Raw genomic sequence first — 12,373 nt, forward strand, 5'->3', positions numbered from 1 at the left:
TTCACTTCTATCCTGTTTTTTGTCATGAAGAGATTTTGAATATTAGCAGAAACTTTTTCTGTTTACATGATTACATAGTTTTTTTTTTTTTTCTTGTATTCAATTAACGTGATAAATTATAGTGATTAATTTGCAAATGTTAAACCAACCTCACACTCTCAGGGCTAAACACACTTTTGCTGTGCTTTTTCTACATTATTGGAGTTTGTGTGCTATGATTTTGTTCACATCTTTAAGTCCACTTTTGTAAGAGATATTGGCCTATTATTTTCCTTTCTGATATTGGCCTTATCAGATTTAGTTATGCTAGACTGTTAGAATAGGTAGGACAATATCTTTATTTTTCTGTTTTCTGGAAGAACTGTATAAGATGGTTGTTACAACTTCTTTAAATATTTGGAATAAACAACATGTGTACCTGGAGGTTCTTTTAGAGGAGATTTTTTAAAATTAATAAATATATCTTCAGATTTTCTACTGTTTAATTGTACTTTGGAAAGTTTAAATTGTACTTTGCAAAGAATTTTCTCATTACATCAAGATTTTAAGTCTTTGGCAAAAAAATTATTCACAATATCATTTTTGATATTTCTAAAAGTTTTAGTATTAGGTAAAGTGTAGCAATTCAGAGATTTCAATAAAAATTTTCAATCAAAAATTTTAGGACTTTTCTCTTTTCTCCTCAGTGTATACCAAACTTCAATTTTTTGTCTCTTTATATTCACTTTTTTAATTTTTTTTATTTTTTTATTGGTTGTTCAAAACATTACAAAGCTCTTGACATATCATATTTCATACATTAGATTCAAGTGGGTTATGAACTCCCATTTTTACCCCAAATACAGATTGCAGAATCACATCGGTTACACATCCACATTTTTACATAATGCCATATTAGTAACTGTTGTATTCTGCTACCTTTCCTATCCTCTACTATCACCTCTCCCCTCCCCTCCCATCTTCTCTCTCTACCCCATCTACTGTAATTCACTTCTCTCCTTGTTTTTTTTCCCATTCCTCTCACAACCTCTTATATGTAATTTTGTATAACAATGAGAGTCTCCTTCCATTTCCATGCAATTTCCCTTTTCTCTCCCTTTCCCTCCCACCTCATGTCTCTGTTTAATGTTAATCTTTTCCGCCTGCTCTTCCTCCCTGCTCTGTTCTTAGTTGCTCTCATTATATCAATGAAGACATTTGGCATTTGTTTTTAGGGATTGGCTAGCTTCACTTAGCATAATCTGCTCTAATGCCATCCATTTCCCTGCAAATTCCATGATTTTGTCATGTTTTAGTGCTGCGTAATACTCGATGGTGTATAAATGCCACATTTTTTTTTATCCATTCATCTATTGAAGGGCATCTGGGTTGGTTCCACCATCTAGCTATTGTGAATTGTGCTGCTATGAACATCGATGTGGCAGTATCCCTGTAGTACGCTCTTTTAAGGTCTTCAGGGAATAGTCCGAGAAGGGGAATAGCTGGGTCAAATGGTGGATCCATTCCCAGCTTTCCCAGGAATCTCCATACTGCTTTCCAAATTGGCCGCACCAATTTGCAGTCCCACCAGCAATGTACAAGAGTACCCTTTTCCCCACATCCTCGCTAGCACTTGTTGTTTGACTTCATAATGGCTGCCAATCTTACTGGAGTGAGATGGTATCTTAGGGTGGTTTTGATTTGCATTTCTCTGACTGCTAGAGATGGTGAGAATTTTTTCATGTACTTGTTGATTGATTGTATGTACTCATCTGAGAAGTGTCTGTACAGGTCCTGGTCCATTTGTTGATTAGGTTATTTGTTATCTTATTGTTTAATTTTTTGAGTTCTTTGTATACTCTGGATATTAGGGCTCTATCTGAAGTGTGAGGAGTAAAAATTTGTTCCCATGATGTAGGCTCCCTATTTACCTCTCTTATTGTTTCTCTTGCTGAGAAAAAACTTTTTAGATTAAGTAAGTCCCATTTGTTGATTCTTGTTGTTAACTCTTGTGCTATGGGTGTCCTATTAAGAAATTTGGAACCCGACCCCACAATATGTACATCAGAGCCAACTTTTTCTTCTATCAGATGCAGAGCCTCTGATTTAATATCAAGCTCCTTGATCCATTTTGAGTTAACTTTTGTGCATGGCAAGAGAAGGGGATTCAGTTTCATTTTGTTGCATATGGATTTCCAGTTTTCCCAGCACCATTTGTTGAAGATGCTATCCTTCCTCCATTGCATGCTTTTAGCCCCTTTATCAAATATAAGATAGTTGTAGCTTTGTGGATTAGTCTCTGTGTCCTCTATTCTGTACCATTGGTCCACCCGCCTGTTTTGGTACCAGTACCATGCTGTTTTTGTTACTATTGCTCTGTAGTATAGTTTGAAATCTGGTATCGCTATGTCGCCTGATTCACACTTCCTGCTTAGAGTTGCTTTTGCTATTCTGGGTCTTTTATTTTTCCATATGAATTTCATAATTGCTTTATCTATTTCTACAAGAAATACCATTGGGATTTTGATTGGCATTACATTAAACCTATAGAGAACTTTTGGTAATATCGCCATTTTGATGATGTTAGTTCTGCCTATCCATGAACAGGGTATATTTTTCCATCTTCTAAGATCTTCTTCTATTTCTCTCTTTAGGGTTCTGTAGTTTTTATTGTATAAATCTTTCACCTCTTTTGTTAGGTTGATTCCCAAGTATTTTATTTTTTTTTGAGGATATTGTGAATGGGGTGTTTTTCCTCATTTCCATTTCAGAAGTTTTGTCGCTGATATACAGAAATGCCTTTGATTTATGCATGTTGATTTTATATCCTGCCAGTTTGCTGAATTCATTTATTAGTTCTAGTAGTTTCTTTGTAGACCCTTTTGGGTCTTCTAGTTATAGAATCATGTCATCCGCAAATAGTGATAATTTAAGCTCTTCTTTTCCTATTTTTATGCCAAATTTCTTTCGTCTGTCTAATTGCTCTGGCCAGTGTTTCGAGAACTATATTGAATAGAAGTGGTGATAGAGGGCATCCCTGTCTTGTTCCAGATTTTAGAGGGAATGCCTTCAGTTTTTCTCCATTCAGAATGATGCTAGCCTGAGGCTTAGCATAGATAGCTTTTTCAATGTTGAGGTAAATTCCTGTTATCCCTAGTTTTTCTAATGTTTTGAACATAAAGGGATGCTGTACTTTGTCGAATGCTTTTCCTGTGTCTATCGAGATGATCATATGTTTCTTATCTTTAAGTCTATTGATATGGTGAATAACATTTATTTCCGTATATTGAACCAGCTTGCATCCCAGGGATGAATCCTACTTGATCATGGTGCACAATTTTTTTGATGTGTTTTTGTATCCGATTTGCCAGAATTTTATTGAGGATTTTTGCACCTAGGTTCATTAGAGATTTTGGTCTGTAGTTTTCTTTCTTTGAGGTGTCTTTGGTTTCGGAATCAGGGTGATGTTGGCCTCATAGAATGAATTTGGAAGAGTTCCCTCTTTTTTATTTCCTGAAATAACTTGAAAAGTATTGGTATTAATTCTTCTTTAAAGGTTTTGTAAAACTCTGCTGTATACCCATCTGGTCCTGGGCTTTTCTTGGTTGGTAGTCTTTTGATTGTTTCTTCTATTTCATCCATTGATATTGGTCTGTTCAAATTATGTATATCCTCCTGACTCAGTCTGGGCAAATCATATGACTTAAGGAATTTATCGATGTCTTCACTATCTTCTATTGTATTGGAATATAGGTTTTCAAAATAATTTCTAATTGTCTTCTGTATTTCTGTAGCATCTGTTGTGATATTGCCTTTTTCATCCCGTATGTTAGTAATTTGAGTTCTCTCTCTTCTTCTCTTCGTTAGCATGGCTAAGGGTCTGTCAATCTTATTTATTTTTTCAAAGAACCAACTTTTAGTTTTGTCAATTTTTTCAATAGTTTCTTTTGTTTCAATTTCGTTGATTTCCACTCTGATTTTAATGATTTCTTGCCTTCTGCTACATTTGCTGTTCTTTTGCTCTTCCTTTTCTAGGGCTTTGAGATGAAGCGTGGGCTCATTTATTTGTTGTTTTTTTCTTTTTTTGAGGAATGACCTCCAGGTGATGAATTTCCCTCTTAAAACTGCTTTCATTGTGTTCCATAGATTCCGATATATTGTGTCTGTATTTTCATTTATCTCTAAGAATTTTTTGATTTCCTCCTTTATGTCTTCTGTTACCCATTGATCATTCAGTAACATATTGTTCATTTTCCATGTGATGTAGGATTTTTCCTTCCTTCTTTTATCATTGATTTCCAGTTTCATTCCATTATGATCAGATAAAATGCATGGTATTATCTCCACCCCTTTATATTTACTGAGGGTTGCCCTATGGCATAATATATGGTCTATTTTTGAGAAGGATGCATGTGCTACTGAGAAAAAAGTATATCCACTTGATGATGGTTGATATATTCTATATATGTCAGTTAAATCTAGGTTATTGATTGTGATATTGAGTTCTATAGTTTCTTTATTCAACTTTTGTTTGGAGGATCTGTCCAATGGTGAGGGAGGTGTGTTGAAGTCACCCATAATTATTGTGTTTTGGTCTATTGGACTCTTGAACTTGAGGAGAGTTTGTTTTATGAACATTGTAGCACCCTTATTTGGTGCATAAATATTGATAATTGTTATGTCTTGTTGGTGAATGGTTCCTTTTAACAGTATATAATGTCCTTCCTTATCCCTTTTGATTAACTTAGTCTTGAAGTCGATTTTATTCGCTATGAGGATGGCCAGCCCTGCTTGCTTACAAGGACCATGTGCATGGTATATTTTTTTCCAACTTTTCACCTTCAGCCTGTGTATGTCTTTTCCAATCAGATGTGTCTCTTGGAGGCAGCATATTGTTGGATTGTTTTTTTTTTTAATCCATGTTACCAGCCTATGTCACTTTATTGGAGAGTTCAAGACATTAACGTTTAGAGTTACTATTGATATATGGTTTGTACTTCCAGCCATATTTGATTATTTATCTTTTTTTTTTAAACTTAGTTTGTTTCTCCATGATTAGCTTCCCCCCCCCCCCGCCGCCCTCTGTCTTTATTGAGGTACTTCCCACTGTTGGTTTTGGTTATTGTTTTTCATTTCTTCCTCATGTAGTGTTTTGCTCAAGATGCTTTGCAGTGCTGGTTTTCTGGCTGCAAATTCTTTTAACTTTTGTTTATCATGAAAGATTTTTATTTCGTTGTCATACCTGAAGCTTAATTTTGCTGGATACAAAATTCTTGGTTGGCATCCATTGTCTTTCAGTGTTTGAAATACGTTGTTCCAGGATCTTCTCGCTTTCAGCGTCTCTGATGAAAAATCTGTTTTTAACCTTATTGGTTTACCCCTGAATGTAATCTGTCTCCTTTCTCTTGTAGCTTTTAATATTTTCTCTTTGTTCTGTATATTGGATATCTTCATAACAATGTGTCTTGGCGTTGGTCTACTGTGATTTTGTATGCTCGATGTCCTGTATGCATCGACAATTTGTATATCCATTTCCTTTTTTATTTCTGGAAAGTTTTCTATAATTATTTCATTCAGCAGGTTGCTCATTCCCTTGGTTTGAACCTCTATACCTTCCTCTATCCCGATGACTTTTAAGTTTGGTTTTTTTATGTTATCCCATATCTCTTGGATGTTTTTCTTGTGATTTTTTACCAGCCTTTCTGAGTTGGCTAGACTCTTTTCAAGATGATATATTTTGTCTTCCTTATCTGATGTTCTGGCTTCTACTTGCTCCACTCTATTATTGATACTCTCATTTGAGTTTTTAATTTGGTTTATAGTTTCCTGCATTTCTAGAATTATTGTTTGATTTTTTTAATAATCTCTATCTCCTGATAAAGATGCTTATTTGCTTCTTTTATCTGTTTATGTAATTCATTTTCAATGTGTTCTTTCACTGTTTGAATTTGCTGTCTCATATCCTCTTTAAGATTCCATTCCATCTGTCTAAGGTATTCCTTGAGTTCTTTATTTGACCATTTTTCTGATGCCTCTAGGTCCTCCTGAATATTTAGGCTGTCCTGCATTGTTTGTACTCCTTTTCTTCCTTGCTTTTCCATGCTGCTCATGTTACTTCTTGTTCTGTTTGACTGCTGAGTTACTGTTTACTCCTATAAATTTATTTGATGCTTGGGAGTAAAGGTATTAGAAGGGAAGGGAAGAAGTCACTAAATAGAATGAGAGTAAGCAGGTAGAATTCAAGGAAGGGGGAATAAGCAAATTGAAAAGAAATGAAAAGACAAAAGAAAAAAATAGAAAATAAAAAAAGAAAAAAAATTTTAAAAAATAATCAAAAAAATTAAAATTAAAATTAAAAAAAATAATAAAAATATTTTTAAAAATTTAAAAAATGAAAATGAAAAATAAAACCCAAATAATAATAAAAAAAATTAATAAATGCAGTCTTAGAGTTTGATTAACTTCTCTTCCAGTAGGTGGAGCTGTGCCCACCGGGCCAAGCTTCTCCTCTCAATATGAGGGAACCAATCACTGTGCAGCAGCTCCTCCTCCCAGACAGGTTGGGTCTCCAATCCTGAGTGCCTAGGGCCTTCTCTTGTGTCTAGTCATTTCCCCACTTTTCCTCAAGCCAGGCCCCGCTCACCGGTGATGCTCACCACAATACTGGCTACATGCCAGGTCTGGTGCTCCCGGGAGCCCTATTTTCTTGAATGACTGGGCACACTCTCCCTGTTTGCCATTCCCTCAGACCCTAAGTTTGTGGAGCTTGGGGCTGAGAACCCTCAGCGAATTTTGCTTGTCCTCCGGTAGCCACGCCCCCGGTAGCTGGTGCAAGAGACCTCAGTTGTCAGCACTTGTGGGAGCGGTAGCCGGGGGTTCTGAGCCGCGGGTCCCGCGCCACTCCTGATTCCCTCGGTCTGACTATCGCGCTCACAGGAGAGCTGGGAGGGGCCCTTATGGGAGAGCTGGGAGGGGCCCTTAAGGTTTCCCCACTGTGTGGAGTGGGAGGGCTAGGGGGTTACACACCTGTTGCCGCCGGTTTCAATGAAGTTATCTCCTCGGCCGCATTCTGGTGACGTCAGTTCTCTGCCATGGTGGTATCCTATGCAAATGGCGACCCTTCCTTCCCTTTGCCGGGTGACCAATGCAATGGGTGGGTCCTGACTGGCTCTCCCAAGCCCCGTCTCAATCCTGTGGCCACTGCCTATGAAGGCTCGGTTGGTATTAACCTCCGCACGTTCAGAAGGGCTGACCAGTTGTTTTAGCAGGATCGTTTAGTGCTGAGTCACAGAGGTTTTGTCTGCGAGATGCAGGCAAATGGGAGCTTGAATTCAGCTGATCCAGGCTAGGTGTGTGTTCTGAGAGACCCAGACTGTTCGCCCCAGATCCACATCGGCTCAGCATTGCCTAGTGATCCTGAGCAAACAGCATTTAGATGGTTTACGACTCCCTATGCCCGCGCAGCTGAAGAGGTCAGAGACTTGATCTCTCCGAACCCGCCGCCATGTTGGATCTCCGCTCTTTATATTCATGAAACTGTTAAATTTTTGTTTAGATTTTTAAACTTTTATAGATTTTTTTTATCTTTAGCTTTTTCATTTTATCCCTCACATAGTATAAAATTTGCCAAATGCCTAAAAGATAGCAAAGGAGCAAAGCATTCATTTCACTTACTTCTGATTTCCTTTTTTCTAGAGTTTTAACTCTTCAGGCTTTCATTGACTTGTCAGAATTAAATTTTAATTTTTGCCTCTTCTAGATTTTCTATGACCTCCACCATGAATTGCCAAATGTTCAAAAGGGAAAGGATTGTGAGGAAATACCAACTCAGGTCAGTGTGCTCCCTTTTACTCTAAGATCTTGACTCCTCCTTTCTCCACCCCTTACCATTATTTTTAATAGGATGGCTGGGCTAATAGAAAGCCATTCCATCGCAACTTAAAGTGGAAGACACCTCCCCAAACATACTTTGAAGTTGGTAATTGATGGTGACATTTGTATGAGAAAGCAGGGACATTGAGAAATTTTAACTTTATCTAGTTACAACACTTTCAAAAATGACATCTTGATTAGTATAAATTATTATAGATTCGATTTTCATATTAAACTATGCAAGATCTTTAACTGATGAACAACATTTTTGTAGATTTCATTTAATAGGCAATTGAACATTAGAGCTATTACAGGGACAAACAATGTTTAAATTTAAGATTCTGGAATCAGACTAAAACTGTTAAGGATCCATCTACTAAGGCATCTCAGACAAGATACTTCAGGGTTCTTACCTGAATTTTTAAAAAGTATCTAGTGATATTCAACACAAAAATATGATCATGAGGATCAAATGAAATTTTCAATTCAGTGTGCAGAAAGAGAAACAAGGTAAACTCTCAGCATTTCTTATTTAGAAGAGGAGCGAAATCACGACTGAACAAGAGTATTATCGCTATGGGGACTGAAAAAGTAAAACCAAATATGGTGTCGTTTGCCAAATCACTCTAATGGTCACTTCACCAACCCTAAATCAAACAATTTTTATAAGAAAATTATTTACTTTTTAAAAATTAATTAATTTATTACATACATATATATATTTTTTTATTTTTTATAAGTAGTTATACATGACAGTAGAATGGATTTTGACACATCATACATAAATGAAGTATATCTTCTCATTCTGCTGGTTGTACATGATGTAGGATCACATCAGTCATGTAATCATATATGTACATAGGGTAATAATGTCTGATTCATTCTACTATTCTTTCTACCTCTATACCTCCTCCCCTCCATTTAGTCCCCTCTGTCTAATCCAAAGTACCTCTATTCTAGAAGAAAATTATTTCCCATGGGAATACAAAAGTGGAAAATGGGATTAGGATTTGCCCTTTGATTTTTATTGTATCAAAAAGAAAATTCAACATTTTAAATAGTATTCAAAAGGAAAAGTTTCCAAAGTCTCAATCCAATAAAAGTCATATTTCCAAAGAAAATTCAATATTTCAAGTTTCATAAAAATCATATATAAATTTCAGAAGCAAAATCTTCATGTATATATTTCAAGTGATTTGTTTCCTTTAATGTTTAAACTCTAGGACTGATTAGAAAGTGGGTGGCTTACTTCAAAAGGAGTTGGTAGGTACACATTTTGTTCATAATGAATGTTACACGTCTGCCTTCAAATCATTAATTCAGACATGTTGGGTTTGGGGCATTATCTTTTCAGCTTATTGTTCCAAGTCTTTTCTCCAAGGTCTCCATGATGGAAGTTACTGGTCTCCTACATTTTTCCCCATGTACACATCTTGACTCACCTATCAAGTTTAGATTTGAGTTTATTATTTGAATCATTTTACTGTCAATTTTACATCTTTGTTTATCTGTCTTTTTTTTTTTATCCCCAAATGACGATACCTTACCTGCCTCTGTTTCTATATGACATGGCTAATCTCACTTCTCTGTACCTGAGACCAAGCTGCTGGGATCTGCTGCAGAAAATCACATAAAGATAAAAAAGTGAAAAAGACAAAAAAAAAAAAAAAAAAAAAAAAAAAAAAAAAAAAGAAAGAAAGAAAAAAGGAAAGATTCATTCAAATAAAAATAATTTCACATTGAAAAAAAAATCACAAAAGATACTTTATAGTTGACCTTCTATAGCAATGTTATTCTGTTTCAACTACACCCTGAATACTATGGAGCAATCCCATGTCAGGAGTTTATTCAATTCCCACTTCCACACTGCACACACCTTTGCTTTTTGCACCCTCTTACTCTATTCAGTTCATAATACCACCACCTTCCTCCTTCATTCTCAATAAATATCTGATTTTCTGTGTCAAATAAAATATGTCAACAGTTAAAATTACTTTAATGTTTCATTGGCAAACATTCACATCCATTAGTGATGGCCCTTCTCTTCCCACTCCCCCTCCTGTGGCACATGTCCCTGATTGATAGCACCCTCTACCACACCTTTCCAAGCCTTGCCCTTTTGCATATCTCCTTCACTTTTATCTCTTCAACCTTTCCTGCCCTGCAGATATTCCCATGGAATACACTCAGATTTCCCCCACCTTAAAAACGACAACCCCCTTGATTTCACCTTTACTCCATCCCTGATATACTCTTTTCTTTTTATAATCAAACTTATTTTAAGAAAGTATCTACCCTTGTTGCCTCATTTCCTCACTCTTATGTATTCTGTAATCTATTGGACTTCTGCTTGTATCTCACTACTGAAATGACCATTGCTAGCATTACCTATGAGTAGGGGCCACAATGAAACAATTTCCCTGGGACAGAGGCTCCTTCCTTCCTTCCTTCCTTCCTCCCTTCTTTCTTTCTTTGGATTAAACCCAGGGGTGCTCTTCCACTGAACCACATTCCCAGCCCTTTTTATTTTTTTATTTTTTATTTTGAGACAGGGTCTCACTAAGTTGCCAAGGCTGGTTTTGAACTTGAGATCGTCCTGCTTCAGTCTCCCAAGTACCTGGGATTACAGGTGTGAGCCACTGTGCTCAGCTGAAGCTTAGTTCATTAAACCATTTGTATTTTGATCTACACTCTCAGTTTAAATAACTCCAACAATTCCCATGGCTTAGATTTTTATCTTTATGTAAGCGGCTTTTAAAGTTACATATCCAGCCTAAACTTCCCTGAGCATCACAGGTACAGTAAACTTTCTAGCTGACAATTCCAGTGGGAAGTTTTCTGTGTGTAGTGAGACATGTGGGTGTTGCAGGAATGCAAATAATTTGGCACTACTCCTAATTAGTGCTCTTAGAATATTGTTAGTCATATTTTCCATGGAGGGAGAAACTATTAAGAAGATTATTAGGAGTGAGATGAAATCTTAGAGTAGTTTTGATTTGCATTTCTCTAATTGCTAGAGATGTTGAACATTTTTTCATATATTTGTTGATCGATTGTATACCTTCTTCTGAGAATTGTCTCTTCAGTTCCTTAGCCTATTTATTGATTGGGTTATTTGATTTTTTGGCATTAAGTTTTTTGAATTCTTTACATATCCTGGAGATTAGTGCTGTATTTGATGTGCGTGTGGTAAAAATTTACTCCCATTCTGTAGTCTCTCTCTCTTCACCTCATGATTGTTTCTTTTGCCCAGAATCAGCTTTTTAGTTGAATCCATCCCATATAACTCCAGTCAGAATGGCAGCTATCAAGAATACAAGCAACAATAAGTGTTGATGAGGATGCAGGGGGAAAGGCACACTCTTACATTGCTGGTGGGACTGCAAATTTGTGCAACCAATCTAGAAAGCAGAATGGAGATTCCTTAGAAAACTTAGAAACCACTATTCCTTAGAAACCATCATTTAACCCAGCTATCCCTCTCCTCCGTCTATACACAATGGACTTAAAATCAGCATACTACAGGGATACAGCCACATCAATGCTTATAGCAGCACAATTCACAATAGCTACATTGTGGAACCAATGTAGATGCCCTTCAATAGATAAACAGATAAAGAAACTATGGTATATATACACAATGGAATATTATTCAACATTAAAAGAGACTATAATCATGGCATTTGCAGGTAAATGGATGGAATTGGAGAATATCACTAAGTAAAGTTAGCCAATCCCCCAAAATCAAATGTTTTCTCTGAAACGTGGATGCTGATCCATAATGGGGGCCAGGAGTATGGGAGGAATGGAGGAACTTTGGATAGGGCAAAGGGGAGGGAAGGGAAGAGAGGGAGCATGGGGGATAGGAAAGATGGTGGAATGAGGTAGACATCATTACCCTAGGTACATGTGTGATGACACAATGTATGATTCTACTTTGAGTACAACAAGAGAATTTTTCATAATTGTGTTCCATTTGTGTACTATGAATCGAAATGCATTCTGCTGTCATGTATAACTAATTTGAACAAATAAATAAATTTTTAAAAAGAAGATTATTATGTAGAAACATTTATTTATTAAATTGTTGTATCTAGAGTTTTTTTTTTAGTAGACAAAAACTCTCCACATTTATTCTAATTTTTTTCTACTTGTATTTTTTCAAATGCCTTTATTAGAAACAATGAAAATTTTAGGAACCAGGAACAATGACATGTACCTGTAATTGGGAGGCTGCAGTAAGAAGAGCATTTGAGCTCAGGAGTTCAAGACCAGTCTGGGCAACAGAGCAACAAACAAACAAAAACAATTAAAAGAAATTTTAATACAAGCATTATAAGTAATAATTAATGATTAAATAGAATAATGATAATGAGTTACTACTTATATATATATAAGTTAAATACAATTAAGTAAATTATTGCTTAGAGTCAAATATAAATAATCTTACTGGTAAGCAGAATGATTGTGAACTTTTATTTCAGAATTTCAGCTAACTTCTCTGACACATGAGATGGAACAG

Source organism: Marmota flaviventris, chromosome 3 (assembly GCF_047511675.1).
Source record: "Marmota flaviventris isolate mMarFla1 chromosome 3, mMarFla1.hap1, whole genome shotgun sequence".
In the NCBI taxonomy this organism is placed as follows: Eukaryota; Metazoa; Chordata; class Mammalia; order Rodentia; family Sciuridae; genus Marmota; species Marmota flaviventris.